The sequence below is a fragment of the Herpailurus yagouaroundi genome, unplaced genomic scaffold (assembly GCF_014898765.1).
Source record: "Herpailurus yagouaroundi ecotype Mexico unplaced genomic scaffold, PumYag 218, whole genome shotgun sequence".
Classification (NCBI taxonomy): domain Eukaryota; kingdom Metazoa; phylum Chordata; class Mammalia; order Carnivora; family Felidae; genus Herpailurus; species Herpailurus yagouaroundi.
The window spans coordinates 3,919,639-3,938,364 of record NW_024412449.1 but is presented as its reverse complement, the minus strand read 5'-3'; the positions used below and the strand labels follow the sequence as shown (position 1 = coordinate 3,938,364).

General features: G+C 44.5%; 1 long non-coding RNA gene across 1 annotated transcript in view; it reads left to right on the top strand.

Annotated features, from left to right (window-relative positions):
- LOC121018225 (uncharacterized) overlaps positions 1-11,851 on the top strand; it is a 190,622-nt gene extending 178,771 nt beyond the window's left edge. Inside the window, exon 5 of the long non-coding RNA XR_005785096.1 lies at positions 11,802-11,851. This is a non-coding gene — a long non-coding RNA (uncharacterized LOC121018225). The remainder of the gene's footprint in view (positions 1-11,801) is intronic.
- Positions 11,852-18,726: the final 6,875 nt, after the last annotated feature.

The following is an 18,726-nucleotide window of genomic DNA, read 5'->3' as shown; positions in this document are numbered from 1 at the left end:
AATGATGGTGACATCAAAGAACAGAGGAAGGGGCTCTTAATGGCCAAACCTAAAACAATATGAGCATCAGGTAACTAATGACAGTAAAATGATCACCCATGAATCAAGTGGTCCTGGAATGGGCTGGGGAGAAAAAGCGTCCTGGTATCCTGACTTTGCTTTGGGCCAGTCCTAGAGGGAATGATGCTGGAAAAATCGTTGTCTGCTTTCCCCACTCTTCCTCAAGAGCATGACTTACCCGTTTGTCTCAAGGAAGCACACTGCGCACATATCCTGTTCCTGGCCTCTGCTAGGCAGTGAGGTTACAGAGATAAACAAAACATGACTCCTGCCCTCCAGGGGCTTATGGTATGAGGCTCAAGAAAGGAAGGAACACTTGTGATCTAAGGCATGTGAAAATGATTTGCAAACTATCTGTCGGTGTGCTTACATGAGATGTCACTAGTAAAACTCTTCTATAAGGAAGAACACGGGTGGGCTAGGATGGGGTCATTGAACTTGAACCAAGCGTAGCAGGAATTCCAAGGAAGAAGTGGGACTTTAGGAAGGCTTGCTTTCTAGAGGAGTTGGCATTTGAGGCAAGGTCAAGGTTTCAAGAGATCAAAGTTTCAAGAGGCAAGCGGGTTAGGGAAACTTCCTAAAGGAAGAAGTAGGGTGAGCCTAAGCATGGCAGTGGAAAAGCACTCGGGAATGCAGCGGCAGGGGTTCTGTCATGGGGCTGGCTGAGTAGGTCATACTGTGAAGGAGCCTTGGCTTCAGAGTTTGGGTCTACCTGCATGATAGCCGGGAGCCCCACAGGGGTTCTAAGCAGGGATAGTGTCCTCCAAAGTTTTTATCCTGCGATGGGTAGGGAGAATGTTAATGCCACAGGGAAGCCAGGAGCAGGAGCACACTGCTTAAAGAAGAACTGAGTTCAGTTTTTTTTTTATTTGTTTGTTACTTATTTTTGAGAAAGGCAGAGTGCAAGCAGGGGAGGGTCAGAGAGAGAGGGAGAGAGAATCCCAAGCAGTCTCCATGCTATCAGCACAGAGCCTGGCATGGGGCTTGAACTCATAAACCGTGAGATCATAACCTGAGCTGAAATCAATGCTTGACTGACTAAGCCACCAAAGTGCCCCAGACATGAGTTCGGTTTGAGATACCATTGGGATACGCAGGTGGAGATGCCCCGAAGATGGTAGAAATGCAGGCTTGCCAGACTGTTGCTTGAGAGAGATCTCAACTGAGGGCATAAATCTTAAAAATAGGGGTCTCTAGAGAGCCTGAACTCACAGATGAAGATTGTAAACAAGACTTTGGACTTTGAAAGAGTCATGTCTATAGACTGATGGGATCAGAAGCCAATTTGCAGGGGTTGCTGACAGGGTTTTGATGTGAAGGTAATGCTCAGTTCTTCATCCATTCAGCAACCATGTGATAACATGAGTGTGTGGGAAGAGGGAGGGAGGATGTGGGTAAGGATGGACTGAGATACCAGGGTGACCTTAGAAGTCCCATAAAGGGGACATGGTCAGGAAAGGATTTCAGAGAAGACAGTACTGCTCTTTGGAGAAGTCTAGATGAGTCTGTCCCCTCCTCTGAGTTCCCCTGCATCCCAAGTTCACACACATCCATCAAAGAAGTAGCTTACATTGAAACATTACAACAATGTTTTGTTGCACAAATTTTATAAACTTTTACAGTGCAATACGTGTTATTTTTCCGAGACAAACCAAAGGTTAATTTCTCAAGGTTCTTGCTGCCTGCTTTAGCATCATTTGATGGGAGGATCTTTTATATACGGTTGTGATAGATGAAAAATAAACCAGATTGCAATTTTTTTTTTTTACGCTTAAACCATGTACCAAGTTTTTGCTCCAAATTGTGTAGGATAAGTTAAACTTAAATTGCATTCTATTAACCAATATGAGTGTATTTCTGTAAGCATAGTTATGTTGAAATAAAGTTTTAAAAAGAAAAAAAAGCAGCTTAGGGGGAAGAGAGGCCTGTGGTGCTGGGCTGCTCTGGAAGGGCTTTGTGGGAGAAGGAGGAAATTCAGCGGGGCATCAAGTGCTGAGTAGAACAGGGAAAGTCAAGGAGAAAGAAAGAATTCCAAGCTTGGCTGACGTGCAAGCAGACCTAATGGCAGGACAGATGGGTAAAATGCAGGATTCTTAAAGTTGAAAACAACAGAAACCCACTCTGGCTGGCTCAAATGTAAAGGGGGCTCATGCCAATGATAACTGAGCCCCACAGAACACAAGGACAGGAAAGGAAGTACACCCAGACCTCAAGGGAGCAGAGAGCCATCAGAACTTGAGGCCTCTACCCTATCTTAATGTCTGTATCCTTGTCTCCCACAAACCATGTGATTCCCTCTCTCCCTCTTCCTCCTTTTCTCTACACATCTGCTTCCTCCTCCTTCTCCTCTCTCCTTTTTGTGCACACTCTCCTTGCTATGGCTCATATTGGCCTCTCAGCTCCAGCCCTGTTCTCCCCACAACCACCTGACAACTGTCTTGTTTCAGATTCTCAAAAGCATCTGATTGGCCTTGCTTGTCTGTTTAAGCCAAGTATCATAAGTCATTAACTACCCTAGGGGCAGGTATCCTGCTCTGATCTAGTAGTCATAGCTGAGGCTATGTGATAAATATGGTGTCCTTGTTCAGAGACTGTGGTGGGACAGGTGATAAAAGATGTCATGGACAAAGAGTGAGGAAAAGACCAGACATTTACCAAGCTCCCATTATGAGCCAGAGTCGTGCTAGGTGACCTGTATTACTTTATTTAATGGTCCTGTAAGGTAGCTTTCATTATTCTTATTTTTCAAATGAAGAAACTGAGGTTAAGAAAAATTAAGCAACAGGCCTATGGTCATAAAGGTAGAGGGTAACTGAGCCAGGAGTTAAACCAAGTTCTATCCAACTCTGAAATCAATACTCTTTCCATAGGATCACTCTGCCAGGGAATGGGGAGCTAGTTAGAACCATTGAACTTACCCTAAGAACACCACAGAGGTCAACCAGTCTTATAGGCCACCCTGCTTAAAGATATTTGCTATGGCAGACCTTCTTAACCTTTTAGGGTCCCTTTATTAGGTCTGAGGACCTTATAAAAGCAATGGAACATGCCCATACAATTTGACATGTACTTTCATGGGATTTACATACCTCCTAAGGCTCATCCATAGGCCTCCACCTAAGAGCCTTTTCTCTAAAACATCCCTGACTATTGATTATTCACCCCCTACTTGAATTCCTCAAAGGAGAGATAGTTTACAACCCTATGTGGCAGCCCATTCCAACAATAGAAAGGTCTCTGTAACTTTTTCTCCTTTACTTCTCTTTGTGCCCAACGGTGAAATGCAGAGCCAATCTCTCTCATACCCTGGCAGTCCTTCAATATCTGAAGACAGTGACAGCTGAGGCCACAAGCTTGTCATTTGTTTAAACTCTTGTCCCATGCTGGTCCCTCTCATCACTAAACAACACAAACTTTGCCAAAGTCTGTCTCACATTATAAAGTCCAGAACAGTATAGGGGACTGCTAGTTGTCATCCAGTCACTAGTCTCTTTATTCAGGGGATTCTATTTTCATGTGGCCAGAACACCAGATTGCTTTGAATTCAACCTACAATTGTATTGGCTCCTGGAACAATGATGTCATTACTTGACTCATAAAAAACGCATGGTCCACTGAGACCCCAGATCTATATCACAAAATTGATCTATCCTTACCTTGCCCTCCCCTAAACAACCCTGAGTTACACTGTAGTCTCAGTCTGTAGTCTCAGGACTTATGTGCTGGTGCCATGACACAACAGATTGTTTATCTCACCAAAGGAAGGGTCAAACCTTTCTTATATTATCCCTTCTGGCTTTACATAGTTTCTCTTTTGGATGAAAAAGGGGAAGAGATGTGAAGCAGAAAAAGATTTTTGAGGTTTTCAAGTTGACATTCCACCATTAAATTAATGCTAACAAAAGCTTGATTTCACTAATCCTGAGAGTAACTTGATCTCCAGATGCACTGGACTCGCTGGTTCGATGACTACACCATGAGTGAGACCTTCTTCCACAGCTCAGAGTCGGGTGTTTTTCCTTTTTAAAGGACTTTGAAGTTGCAGAGAGCATATATCGCTTTTTAAGAGCAAACCCAAAATAAGTTTTGTAAGCAGCTTTGTTCAAATGAAGGCTAACTGAATTAAATAGAACAGTTCCCTTTCATAACCATAAAAGAAGAAGAAAGAAAGGCGGGGGGATGCATTTGTTCCCCCTCATCTCCCTGATGCTTAATATGCTGGACTGCTCCAGGGCTTACTTCTCAGACCTCGATTCTCTTCTCCCTGCACTCACTCCCAAGAGGATCTTCTCCACGCTTATGATTTTAAATGCTGTCTGAAGACTCTCAAATGTTTGGGTCTAGTCTAGACCTCTCCTCCAAACCCCAAAGTCATGTATCCAACTGCTGGCTGAGCACCTCTTCTTGGGCGTCTGATACACTTCTCCAGTTTACTCCATGCAGCCCCCAATACCTGCTCTCCCCTCAGCATTTTCCATCTTGGTAAATGGCAAGTCCATCCTTCAAGTTGCTCAAGCTCAAAATGTGAATCATTCACGGCCCCCCACTTGCAGCTCCCCACACATCCCATAGGGAATCCATCAGAAAATTATCTCAGCTCTACCTTCAAAATGCAACCAAGGGCACCTGGGTGGCTCAGTCAGTTAAGCATCTGACTTTGGCTCATGTTATAATCTCATGGTTTGTGAGTTCAAGCCCCACATCAGACTCTCTGCTGTCAGCACAGAGCCTGCTTTGCAACCTCTGTCCCCCTCTCTCTGTCCCTCCGCTGCTTGAACTCTCACTCTCTCTCAGAAATAAACATTAAAAAAATACATCCAGAATCTAACCATTTCTTACTACTTTTATCACTACCACCCTGGTCTATGTGGTCATGACTTCTCACCATGATGTCAATGCTGTTGACTCCTAACAGCTCTCCTGCCCCCCACAGATCAGGCAGAGTGATTCTTTCCAATTATGAATTAGATCATGTCTAACAAGACTTAATTTGTATCACATACCATACACAGCAATTTCTCTACATCACTCATTCTCAAAACGTACTCTCCAAAAATGTCCAGTCTGTATTTTCCACTAAGACAACAAAGCCTAGAGAGACAAAGTATTTCATCCATGATCACACAGCTGCTCCATGAACGAGCTGGACCTGGTGTCCTAAGACCATGCTTTTTCCTTGAATCCAATTGCTGAAGAATTCCATTCTCCCACACCTCTAGGAAATCCCTTTCTCAAAGCAGCCTGATCAAGTTGAGTTCATAAAAAATATTTTAACAAAAGCAAGTAGGTAAGGATGGGAGAAATGCAGGAATAACACTTCTGTAGAAGACGTCAGTCTTCTTGATAGCAGTTTACTTGTTCAATTTATTCCATCCAATGATGGAATTCCATCAGTGAATCAATCCAATTTATGGGTCGATATGTCATACAGAAGTTTTGGGGATGCCTGGGTGGCCCAGTCAGTTAACATCCTACTCTTGATTTCGGCTCAGGTCATGATCTCACAGTCATGAGATTGAGCCCCATGTCAGGCTCCACTCAGTGTGGAACCTGCTTAAAATTCTTGGGGCGCCTGGGTGGCTCAGTCAGTTAAGCGTCCGACTTCAACTCAGGTCACGATCTCGCAATCCGCGAGTTTGAGCCCCGCGTCGGGCTCTGGGCTGATGGCTCAGAGCCTGGAACCTGCTTCAGATTCTGTGTCTCCCTCTCTCTCTGCCCCTGCCCCGTTCATGCTCTGTCTCTCTCTGTCTCAAAAATAAATTTAAAAAAAGTTAAAAAATTTCAAAAAAAAAAAAGATTCTCTCCTTCCCTCTCCTTTTACTTCTCCCTTGCTCATGCTCTCTTGCTCTCTCTCTCTCTCTCTCTCAAAAAATAAAAATAAAAGAGGTTTTTCAACCAAGTGTCTGGGGCCACATGAGGATAATAACAACCAGGGCCATATTTTCTCTCCTTCCCTTTCTTGGGATTCTGGGCCCTTTACTATCATTTATTTATTTTGTACCTCATTCTGGGTACAGTGTTGCACAGCCTCAGTACCTCTTTTATTTCAACAATGACAAAAATTGCACAAATATCTGAAAACATCCTCCAAACATGGAGAAATGTCTATGCTTCAGAGCTCACAAATGCCCCATCCAATCCATTTGTTTTTGTAAACTTGAACTTTCACATTTAAAATAAACCATGTACTAGACAAAAGAATTCACTTTGGATCTCAGCCTTCCTTTGTATTCTTCCTTCCTTTTTCTAGATTAAAAGCCAAAGACATCTTCTTAAAGCATATAGGCCTGTTTTGGATTCTCCAAAAGCTACTTTTTAGGGATGTTAGGGACTTCCCTCATCTTTCTTGGGTAAGAATGTTGCCTGATATTGTTTTCTAAATGTTGAAACATTCTGAGAATGGAAAACTGCAAGGCAGACCCATGGTTGTGGGTGTATAGACCCTGGGGGTGGGTGATGGGTTCCCCAAGAATAGCAAGGGCTTAAGTGGAATGGGTAACCTCTAAAACGTGCATCACCTTTGGCAGCCAAGCTGTCATCCCATGGCCCACAAGAAACCTGCTTGTGCTTTGAGTGTGGATGTAGGACGTTGGGGATTATGGTGAAATACAAATGTGATGTGAACCATATTGGCCCTGAGAAAAGACAGTATCTGATATTAAACAAGACACAGCTTGCACAACAAGAGGTGAAGAAGTGGAAGGCACCAAAGCACAAGACCAGACTTAATACCAGATTGTGACCAACCTTTAAAATCCAAAAAAACTCAGAGAAAAACAGGATAGGATCTCAGTGGATACAGTTAAAGGGACCTACCATGAAGGGAGAGAAGGGGGATCTGTAGGGTCAGTGGAGGAGAGCAGGAAGGAAAATGTTTTATTCTTCCATAAGTCTGAAGACCCACCAGAGCCTTAAGGAAATTGGCACATGTGGCAGAGCAGGGACCCAAAGCCACGGCTTAATATCCACAGCTTAATATTCATTTGTATGTTCATTCATTCAATAAACATGTATCTTTTCTACTTCCCCCTAACTAATCTCCTTGTCTCTACTCCTCTGTCTCTAATCCCCCCATAGCAGCCAGAAAGATACTTCTAAAGTGTTGCTCTGTTGTTTACATCAGAAGAAGACCAGATGCCAGTGACTGAAAGCATTCTACTCCCTGCATCAAGAGACCTCCCTGAGCCCTCCCAAGCCTTCCCTCCTCCTTCCTGCTTACATGATCCACTGCTGACCTTGGGCCCTCACATACCTTCTCTACTTGTGTTAATATAAAATCCCATCACAAAAGCCTGAGCAATGCCACCTTTCATTTTGTATTGGAATAATTCTTTTAGCTCTTGGGGTTCAATCTTATTCTTTGCATTTTTAGAGAAGAAAAAGGAGAGTGGGGTAGAATCAATGATACTCACTGGGGCCCCCATCTACCATTTCTTTTTTCCCCCAGACCTTCTCAATGATGCCTCCATATAACATCTACATGTAACAGAGGGACTGCTATTGTAAACTTCAAAAATAAATTACAATCTTTGCTATGGCTAGAGGTGGGAGTTGCAAATCTCATTGGGGTAGATTGCACTTACTATGAGAAAAAAAATCAACTGAGTGACTTCCCCTAACAAATATAAGGCAAATAGGCACTTATACACAAGAAAGAGATAAAACAGAAATTCCTGTAGCCTGACAAAAACCACCTCCCCCAAATGTCTGTGGTATGCAAAATTGTCTAGCGGGGTAAATCTCCACAGGAGACCAAGGCCTTGAACCCCTGACCCATTCCTTTTGCAGAAACATAATTGTTAGAACCTCACTGATGTATCGGCAGGGTCCTGATTGGGATCTACAAGCAGGAAGGGACAGCAAATGCCCCAGTGGGGAATATACCATGAGAGTCCAGTCTTGTGATCCAGCTGTTAATAACAGCTTAAGTACTAATGAAAGAGTACATTTATGGTAGAGCATGAAGTGAGGCTGTAAGTCCCTCTCCACTAAGCTACTTTGGCATGGTATGCTTTGGGTGTAATGTCTAAGTTGAATGTTTGAACTAAAACAGCTATAACTGTAACCTAAATATGAGTCTCTCCTGTGACCCAAGTATGTATATCTGTCAGGTAGAGAAGGTTATACTACAGTAACAAACAGCTCCAAAATCTCAGCGGCTTACAACAGTAAAGTTTTATGTCTTAGTCATGTTACATGCTGGCTATGGTTTGGCCATAGCTCTGCTCCATGAACTCTTCACTCTAGGCCTCAAACTGAAAGAGCAATTCCTACATGGAACAGTGCCATTTTTGTGATAGAGGAAAAGATAGATTATGATGGAGTTTAAAGCTTCTGATTGGAAGTAGTACATGTTACTTCCACCTCATTGGCCAAACAAGTCATAGAGCCTCACTGGACAGCAGTGGAGTAAGAAATACAGTCCATACATGAAAAGGGCCCAGTAGGGACAATCTATTACAGAGAGTTCTAGACCAATGAGGGCATCACCATAGCAATGATCCACAGCTACATGGGACCTGTTTTCAACTATGACACCATATGATGGCAACAGAAACAGTGATAACATCGTCATTGGACCAGTAAGATTCTAGAGTTCTCTCTGCCTAGCATTTGGCTGTTAGGACCATCCCTTTGGACTGAATGACCCACTAGGGTTATTAGAAAATTCAAGGGAGGAGCGCCTGGGTGGCTCAGTCGGTTGAGTGGCCGACTTCAGCTCAGGTCACGATCTTGCGGTCCGTGAGTTTGAGCCCCGCGTCGGGCTCTGTGTTGACAGCTCGGAGTCTGGAGCCTGTTTTGGATTCTGTGTCTCCCTCTCTCTGACCCTCCCCTGTTCATGCTCTGTCTCTCTCTGTCTCAAAAATAAATAAACATTTTAAAAAAATAATTAAAAAAAAAAAAGAAAATTCAAGGGAGAAGATACCTCAAGTGGAAAATACTGGACTTCCTGCTAACAGACAAGCATGTAGATGCTTGGAAAATTTAAGGGAGATAATTGTAGTTGTATTCCAAGTTGGGGAGAAAGTTCACACCAATTATAAACTAAATCAAGAAAGTAGCCTATGGTTATAACAGTATGCAGTCAATCAATGGTCAGACAGGCACTGGTAAGCCCTCATATGAATTCCTTTAATCCACACAAGAATTTTTAAGTAGTTAGTATTATTACCCCTCTTACTACAGAAACTAAGAGTTCAACAGATGAAGTATCCTTGGCGTGCCTGGGTGGTTCAGTTGGTTAAGCGTTCAATTTCAGCTTAGGTCATGATGTTGCCATTCACAAGTTCAAGCCCTGTGTCAGGCTCTGTACTGAGAGCTCAGAGCCTGGATCCTGCTTGAGATTTTGTGTCTCCCTCTCTCTCTGTGCCTCCCCCACTTGCACTCTGTCTGTCTCTCTCAAAAATAAACAAACATTTAAAAAAAATCTGAAGTATCTCCTCTAAGGATACACGGCTAGTAGGTGGCAGAGTTCTGACTCAAACCCAAACCTGTGTAACTCCAGAATTCTCTCTTGCCTCCCTCTGGGGCCTTAGATCTGACACCCACCTCTTCAATCTCTTTTTTTCTTCTAATTTAACTCCATTTCCTGTTTTGTATGTTTGCCTGTTTTTCTCTTACGACACTCCTTCTGTTACTGCAGTGCTAGGAGCCTTCCCAGTGAAGGACCCCCATTCCCCATCTCCATATCCCAAAAATTGAAACATAAATCTGCACAGGCCCAGATCTAAAGGTCAAGGTTTCTCTGGAGTGTCTTGGATTCTGTGTCCCTCCCTCATCTGCCAAGAGAGACCACCTCCCTGCCTCAAGTCCATCTCCCACGGGAGCTTCCAGCTCTGCTAGAAATGGAGTGGGCGACCCTGCTCAAAACAAGGCTAGCTCATCCTAACTCACAAGGAGAGGTCTCCAGTTTTAGAAGAAGCAAACCTGGTCAGTGAGGAACACAACTCAGGAGTTTTTTAAACCCTGAAAATACTCCAAGTGCCATGCCCAGACTACTCAAGGCCTTAAGCAGCTCCACACGTGGCATTGGAACCAGCAATTACCATTTCATCTGAACAAATGGCATCCTGAAGTTCAGCCTTAGAAGAGTGACCATATTCTCTGAACTAAAAACTGGGAAGACATTTGGCCAAGAGAGAGGTTCTTTTCTGATTTGTGAATGCACTTAAAGGAAAAGTCTCCCAAGGGTCTGTAATTTATACTACATTTGGTTTTCATTCAATAAAATCTCTTCTATAAATAAAAATAGAATTACATGAAATTGAAATTGTGCTTCCCTCCAACTAACTTGTCAAAGCAGGCTTAGATCTGGGTACCTTCTTCTAAAGGAGTGAATCTCAGCATGTGATCACCTATTGTGCATACTTTAAATATAGGTTCCTGGATTCTGCTCCAGGTTGGAGGCAGTAGAATGCAGAATTCTGTCATTTCTAATGAGCTTTCTAAGAAATTCCCACTGAAATTTGAGAACCACTGTCCTAACCACTGTCCTTTCCTAGTAAAAGGAAAAAAAACCCCAATAAAATTAAAAAAACCCAAACCCCCCAACATGGAAATACAAAAACCAAGCAATTCTAACAAGCTCATGTGAAATGGAAGTTTTAGAATCCCCCAAACGCCTATAACTTCTCTTAAAAAACAGTCCATGCAATTACTTGCAAAAGATTGCTAGTATGTTCTAAACAGGGAAACAAAGATGAGAATAATTCCTCGAAACATAAGAACAATCTATTCCAAGATCTTAGGAAATGGGTTGTCCTTGTGCAGAAGTGCGGAAAGAGCTTTGAGACAGAGACGTTCAGTTTTACCAGGTGCCCTCTCTAGCCAGCAGCAATAGGAGCAGACTGAAGCTGGGGGAGGAGCCAGTAACTAGCCAGGATTCTGGGCCTGGAAGCGGAGCCACAGGAGTGCTCTGTCTGTGTGGGAGGCACCCCACTTTTGTTCTGGTATTCATCCTCCTCCACACAGCTTCATACATCAGTGGAGGCTCACCACACTGCATCATCAGGGGACAGTTCTACTTAATTTAAGCCAGTCACAGACCCCGTTCCCATTTTTACCTGTGGGTTTAGGCATGTGACCAAACCCAGTCAATGAGATGGGAAGGCAACTTCTGGTGAGGGGCTTCTGGAAAGGTGTCCTCCCTGCACAGGAAGAGATGTGGGAAGAGTCCACCCCTTCTTGTTCTTCACATTATAGGGTCCGGCTGCGATGTCTGAAACTGTAGCAGCCATCTTGCTACCAGGCCAAGCTTGGGGCAGAACCAAGAGATAGAGCTGGGGTCCTAGAACTTAGAGCCAGCCTGTCTCTGGGATTCCAATTTTGTGAGATAATAATTGTCTTTATCATTTAGGACACTTTCAATTCAGTTCCTATTAAATTGCACCGACAGCATCCTAATTGCTAGAGGGAACTTTTTAAAACCCCAACTCTGAGTGTGATACATGTGAAATCAGACAGAAAATTTTTTATTGTTGTTAAGAGGTGCACTAGAATTCCTTCAAGGGTGAGAACTGCTTTGTTGGGAAAAAACATGTAGAAAATTGTCGGGGTAGGATGAGGAGTGTCAAAGATTTGAGTGTTGGCGGGAAAAGGAGTCAGATGGGGACAGCTCTGCACAGTGAAGGAGAATGGAGACTTTCAGAAACTCTGGAGGAAGATGTGACAGAAATAAAAGAAGCCAACAAGAAGGCTTCAGAATGTGTGATATGACCCTTCTCCCTCTGCTATGTTCACAGATATTCACTTGAGTGGATCTCTTGTGGACACCAGTGAAGGGCTGAATTGTATATGGAGGTTGACATGGGGCCTTTGAATCATGATGGCTTACACAGTTGCAAGAGCCCAGAAGCAGAAACACCAGGAAAATTCACAGCAGACTTGCTTTGGACTTCCCTGGACTGTGGAATTGGGGATTGGGAGCAATCTCTTCCAGAGTTCAAAGATGAAGGAGGCCCCAGCTGGCAACTGGGTTACAAGGACTCAGGAAATTCTGTTTGAGGAGAAGGCCAAAGGCTCAATCAAGACTTCTCTATATTGAAGCTTGTCAGTAGAGGTGCAAAAATCCTAGACAGCATAGAAAGGGAAACAAGAGTAAAACCTGATCCAATGTCCAGCATCAAAGGAGTGGGTATCTCTGCAAGGTGGAGTTGCTGAAGCTACTAAAAAGTATGGGGTCATTCCTGCAGAACCAGCAATGATTTGACTAGTAAGTGTGGGAGTGTGGGCCCAGCTGCCACTGGCTCTGGGAGAAAACGTTGTTGTCCTCTTGCTGTGCCCTGGCCTGGGCCATTTGCCTAGACCTTGCATCTGGGATGTAATAAGGGGTCTGCTGAGGCTGTCTAAACCTGCCCCCCACTCCCTATTCTTGCTATCTCATGGGAAGAACAGTGGAATAATTAGAAGAGACCCAAGAAGCATCTCTGGGGGTGTCCGAAGACCACCAAGGGCTCAGGACCAGTACTTTCATATCTTCCTTATAACTGAAGGCCAGGTCTTGGAAAACAGAAGAGACTTCAGGGAAGAAGCTCTGGCTACAGGGATCAGGCCAGGGTGGAATTTGCAATTCTTAGACTCTAGTACCTAAATAAGACCAAACATGGAAGACAAGCCTGCCCAGATACTTGCTAATCTGACTGAATTATCTGAATATAGAACAAAATGGAGAAAGTGCCCAGTCAAAATGCACAAGGCAGAATCCATAACAGAACTCTTGGCTCCAGGGCACTTACCTAGAATTCCAGCTGTTGCAGACTTGGGCTTCCCTGTCCTCATGCTCACCACCAACTTACTTTAGACCCATGCTGTTGAAGGACATGAAACAATTGCTGCTTACTTACTCCTTGGTCAATACATATGCCGGTCAGAATCCTCTGTATGTCACTTCCTCCAGCACCTGCCCAGGCTGGGGTTAGGAGGGACAGTCTTGGTCCCCAGCCTCTCCTGATCATCCTGCTCTAAGTAGCCATTCATGCACTCTGACTCCTAACCTATGAAACCCACCCAGCCATCTCTCTCCTGGACCACTGTAGCGGCCTCCAGTTTGTCCCCCATTCCCTGCCCCCAACCTCTGCCACACAAATCCATAGCTACAGAAAGCTACCTGATCATGATCAATATTCTTAAGACACAATTTGGATCAAGTTGTTGACTTGGTCTGAACATCTTCAATGCCATCCTCAGCACTTATAGAATAAAAGCTAAGTCCCTCAGTGGGATATCCAGAATCCTACAGTCTGGGCACTTTCTAGTTTCATTTCCTGTTCTATTCCCATATAAACCCACCACCCATTGTTAAGCCACACCTAAATACTTATTCTCTCATGATGCTCTGCATGTCCTGAATTTCCTATCTTTTCTCAGTCTGTTCTTTCTACTCTGAAGCCCTCCTTCCTCTCTGCACCCGTCAAAATTCTAGCCATTCTTCAAAGCTCAAGAGAAATACCATTTCCTCCATGAAGTCTTTCTAGCTGGAAGTAAATTCTAATTTATTTCTGCCTCTTAGCACTTGTTATAATATAAATAGCTATCCCTGTCTCTCTCTGCCTATGTTCCAGTGAATTTTTCCTTGTCTTTTTAATCTTATTTGAATGTAAACTCCTTGAGGGCAGTACTAGGTATTAAATTGCTAGCATGGTGTGTATATTTAATAAATATTTTCTGAATCTGAGCTGAACTAGAAGATTAAGTTAGAAATGGAATTCTGAGGGTGCCTGGGTAGCTCAGTGGGTTAAGGGACCAACTCTTGGTTTCAGCTCAGATCATGATCTCATGGTTCATGAGTTTAAGCCCTGCATTGCGCTCTGCACTGACAGCGTGGAGCCTGCTTGGGATCCTCTCTCTCCTTCTCTCTGTGCCCCTCCCCTATTTGCATTCTCTCTCTCTCTCTCTCTCTCTCTCTCTCTCTCTCTCTCAAAATTAAAAAAATTAAAAGAAAAATAATGGAATTCTGGGGTAGTTAATAGAAGAGAGAAAGAATAAGGAGACTGTCTTTGTGTCCCCTGCAAAGCCAGTCTTCCCTCAAGGATAATGCCAAAAAGGAAGTTACAATGTCCCCAGGCTTGGTCACACCCCAAGGGCTCACTACTATCTCTAGCCATAATATTAAGAGGCATAGCCTTGACCTGATGAGAAGCAGACATAACAACTGTCCAAGCTACAGGTCACTGGGTGTTGAGAGACTGAGGTGTTAATGTGAGAAACGGGCATCAACTCAACTCCCCATTCTCATGCCTCATGCTCAGGGCAGAGCCTTCCTGAGATGGCTCTCCTTGGAGGGGGATAGGAAGAATCAGCCACGACACTGGGATCCAGTGACCAGCACCAAAATGGATTTGGGTATGCGGAAGTTGTAGAAGTCATGATCTTCCATCCCACTCTGAACATACCCAACATCCCTTTGGCTTTCAGCTTCCCTACTGCTATTAGTGCAGCATAAAGAAGGCCCAGTTGTCAGCTCTGGGTACTTCTTGTACTCCTGCCTCCACAGGAACCCAGCTTTTCTAGAGAACAGGGAGGGTGGTGGGCTGCCCTCCCCTCCATTTCTTAGGGAATGAATTCTCAGCAATGTTGGAATTTGCTGTGAGGCATGAAGCTTCTTCATATTGACTTGGGTTGGAGGTAAGATGAGAGGAAGTGAAAAGAGTCGGGATTTGTCCCCAGTTCCTGGCAATAGGGATCCAACATGGACACCAGGCTCAAGTATACCCTGTCTGACACTTGGGAGTTTACCATCACCACCACCATCACTACCCCCATGACCACTGCTAACACTGGTTAGGGAAAAGGAAAAACAAAAATCTTTCAACAGTCAGCTCCTACGCATGAACTTGGAGGCTTGTGCGGTAACCCTCAGACCTGCCATTATCAGTGACTGATACAACGGTATCTCAAGGAAAATGCCATTCACTGCATAAGGTTGAATAGTTACCATTTAATTCCACTAAAATCCCGTCAATAATCAAAGCTTTATAAGAGCTTCCCACAAATAATTATAGCTTACTATTATGGGTTGAATTGCACCATCCCAAAAGGTTGAAGTCCTAACCCCCAAGTACTGCAGAATGTGACCATATTTGGAAATAGGGTTGTTACAGATGCAGTTAGTTAAGATGAGGTCATTAGGGTGGGCCCTCATCCAATGACTGGTATCCTTATAAAATAAGGAAATTTGGATACAGAGACACACACACAGGGAGAGCAACATGTAGAGACACAGGGAGAAGACGGCCATCTACAAGCCAAAGAGAGATGTCTGGACATATCCTTCCCTCCCAGACCACAGATAGAACTAATCCCACAGATACCTTGATTTTGGATTATGTGAAACTGAGCCTGGAGAGGAATAAGGACAAGACAGGGATAGAAATGCAGGATCTAAAACCCATAAAGACCAAGAAGGCTGCAATTCAAGGTCAAAGGGACCCCAGGCCTGGCCAGAAGGTGGGCTGGGGAGAGGCCACAGGAGCCCCTCAGGGAAGATTCTTCCCAAGATCAGAAGTAACTGGTCTCTGAGGCTGATTCTCGTGGGTCTGACTTTGGTGGGAACAAGGTAGAGAAGAAAAGAGGCTTCTTGCCCAACCACCAGGAAAATAACTACCTTCGTGCAAATTAAACGAATGGGAAGCATCTCGTGCAAGGCAGCTCACCCAGTTGTAAGCTTAGAGACATCCTGGATTTCATTTGGGGCTTCTTCTGCCCCTATTGTGTCTAATTCTTCAAGGGTCATGAAAGGCCTTTAACAGCTCTGGACAGAACATACCCTCCTCATTTCTCTTCTGATTCCAGGCCCTGACTTCCTACCAGATAGTGTACCAACCAGCCCAGCCACTTCCTGAGTACTTCCTAGCCACTATCAGCCAGCCACAATTGCCTCCCCAAGTGTCTGGGGTCTCAGATACGAGCTTATGGGCTCACCAGATGGGACCAAGGCTGGCCTTCAGGAAGGTGGTGGCAGGGCACTTGCTGCTCCTCTGCTCACCCATCTTTATACCATTCTAGGATTTTAAGTGTGTATACCTACCTTTGACGGGACATGGATAAGCATTTTAAATGTCATTGGTTATATATTCTAATCAAATACATACTTTGAAAGAACAAAACTTCAGAATCTCATTTTAGGTTGAGCCTATGGAAGGCAGGGAACATATGTTCTATTTAGTCCAATTCTGATTGATTAGTGGCTGCCTGGATTCTGTTTTGAGGATTCTGAAGAAGCATCTGGCACCAGCAAGAAAGAGTTCCATGATCAATCACTGGACAAAGATATGGATGCCACACATTTGCTAGTTCTGGCCTGTGGCTTCCCTAGTGTTTGTGACTACCCTCTGTACGCATGCCCTCATCCCCATGCTTGTCAGCACCATGGAGCTGGGAGCCGAGGTAGATACCTGAGCCAGTTCAGCCTCCTTAGCATCAGAATGCAGCACAGGGACTGGCACATAGCAGGCATACTTACGTGTTGATCTGTCAGGCTTTGTGAAGAGCTTCTCAACTGGCAGATTCTAGAAATGTGCATCCTAAGCTGGGGTTCCTTTCAACCTCCTCCACACACAGGCAAACATTATAACAACATAGTTCTTATAGCCCTTTGTGATAACAATTTAACAATGTCACAAGAGCCACAAAGAAGTTCCTACCCTTTGACTCAGTAATAGCATCCTTGTGAAATTGTGCTACAGAAACACTTAAAGAGATGGAGAACATCTCCATTCATGAACTTCATAAACGGGCTAAAGATGGGAGGGCTGCATAGAGGGGGGTCACTCTGCAGGCCTTCATATTCCATCCGGTTGGCATCTCCTTACTTCCCCACTCTCCCTCTCCCCTTCCCACCTCTCCACCTGAGGTGACCTCAGGCTCCACATGCTTCACTTACTATGTTAAGGAGAAGTTCAGCTCTCCACAACTCCCTCCCAACCCCACCCCCCAACCTGCCAGGTGCTCCCCCAACACCCTCACTCTTTGCTCCATGGGAGGCAGTAAAAAATGGTCACTCTTAGCCTACTTTCATTATTCCCCTCTCATATACCACAGAATATTAGACAGCTAGAAAAACAGTGAGTTTGATCTGTACATCCTGATATGATCCAAGATGTTGGTGATTTATCAGCAAATGCAAAAAACAAACCAGTTGCAGGGCAATATGACATCCACACAAGGTTTAGCAGGCTACATGTCTAGCTGGTAGCAGTAACCTGTGGGGAGGAAACGGGATGTGGAGGAGGGTTGAGGGGTGGAAAAAGAGAGCATTCTCTTTGTTACTCCACATAACTGGAGTTGTTTGAACTTTACAATGAAATGTATTAATTATGTAAGTAAAAAGAAAAAAAGATGTAGGATTCCAGTATGGGAAAACCACACCAAGCATTGCCAAGGGCCTACCTTCTTGGAGAAGCCAATTTTTACCCTCAGCGGGTTTGCTTGAGACCAGCTGCTCACTTATCTCCAACTGCTTCAAGAAGCTGAGACGTGGACCCCCCTGCTGGAAGCATTGCCTGCAGAGCTGGCTTAATGCTCTTCTATTACTGCTGGTTAACAGTCCTTCTCTCTCCATTGTGCAGAGCAGACACTCCAGACCACTCACCTGCATGCAGGGCACCAAGGTAGTCTGGAGGGCCTGGAAGACCCCTCCTTGGATGGTTCTCCTTCCTTTGGCAAGAACTGTGCTAGAAACCTGGGTTCACCAGAACCACACGTTCCTCTTTGATGAGGAGTGGTGAGGGGGCCCTGAGTTGCTGGTGCCTTTCCTTACCTTTCTCGGCAGGATCGGTCAGTCTTAGCCAAAGCCAACCAACCAGTAGCCCTGAGTGAAAACAGGGACCTCCCAGCCTCACTTGTATCCTGTCTCCGTCAGCGCCTTCTTCTGTCTACCATGCTTCAACTCACAGGAAACAAAGAGGATGAGTCAACAGACTGTGGTTGTTAACCACTTCAATGGACCAGGGAGGCATGACCTTGAATGTCTTCCCAGGTCAGACAGGAGTTTCCCTCATGAGAGAAGAAAACACCTGGAAAGTTAGTGCTGGTTGTCGGCAGGAGGCTTCTGATCCCTGCCATGTGGACCTCTCCTTAGGGCTGCTTGAATGTCCTTATGTCATGGCAGCCAGCTTTCCTAGGGGCCAGGGATCCTAACACAATCAAGCTGCATCTTTTATGACCTGGTGTTAGAAGTCACACATTGCTTCTGCCACATTCTATTCATTAGGAGCAACTCAGTTGAGTCCAGAGTCAAAAGGAAGGGAATTGGGCTCCACTTTTTGAAGAGAAAGGTATCAAACAAGTTATGGGTACATTTTAAAACCACCACAGCTATTACCTATCAAGCCTTGTGTAGGTGTGAAAGACATAGAAATGAGACATACAAAATCCCTGCCCTCAAGAAACTTTTCAGCTTAACAAAGGAGACTGACCTGTTATGTAAGCTGTGGGAACACAGAGGAGGAATCTTTCTACTGGGGGAAGGGAGCCAGTGGGAGAGGAGCCTCTGAGAGGAATAGCATTTGATGTGGGCCTTGGATTGTGAGTAAGAATGTGTTAGATAATGTGAACCCCCCATTCCAGACTCCTTCCTGTATTTCAGAAGCTGAAAAGATAAAACTACATTTCCCAGCAAGATACACAAAAGGAAGATTTGAAGGACAGAAGTCAGGCATGGACCAAGCT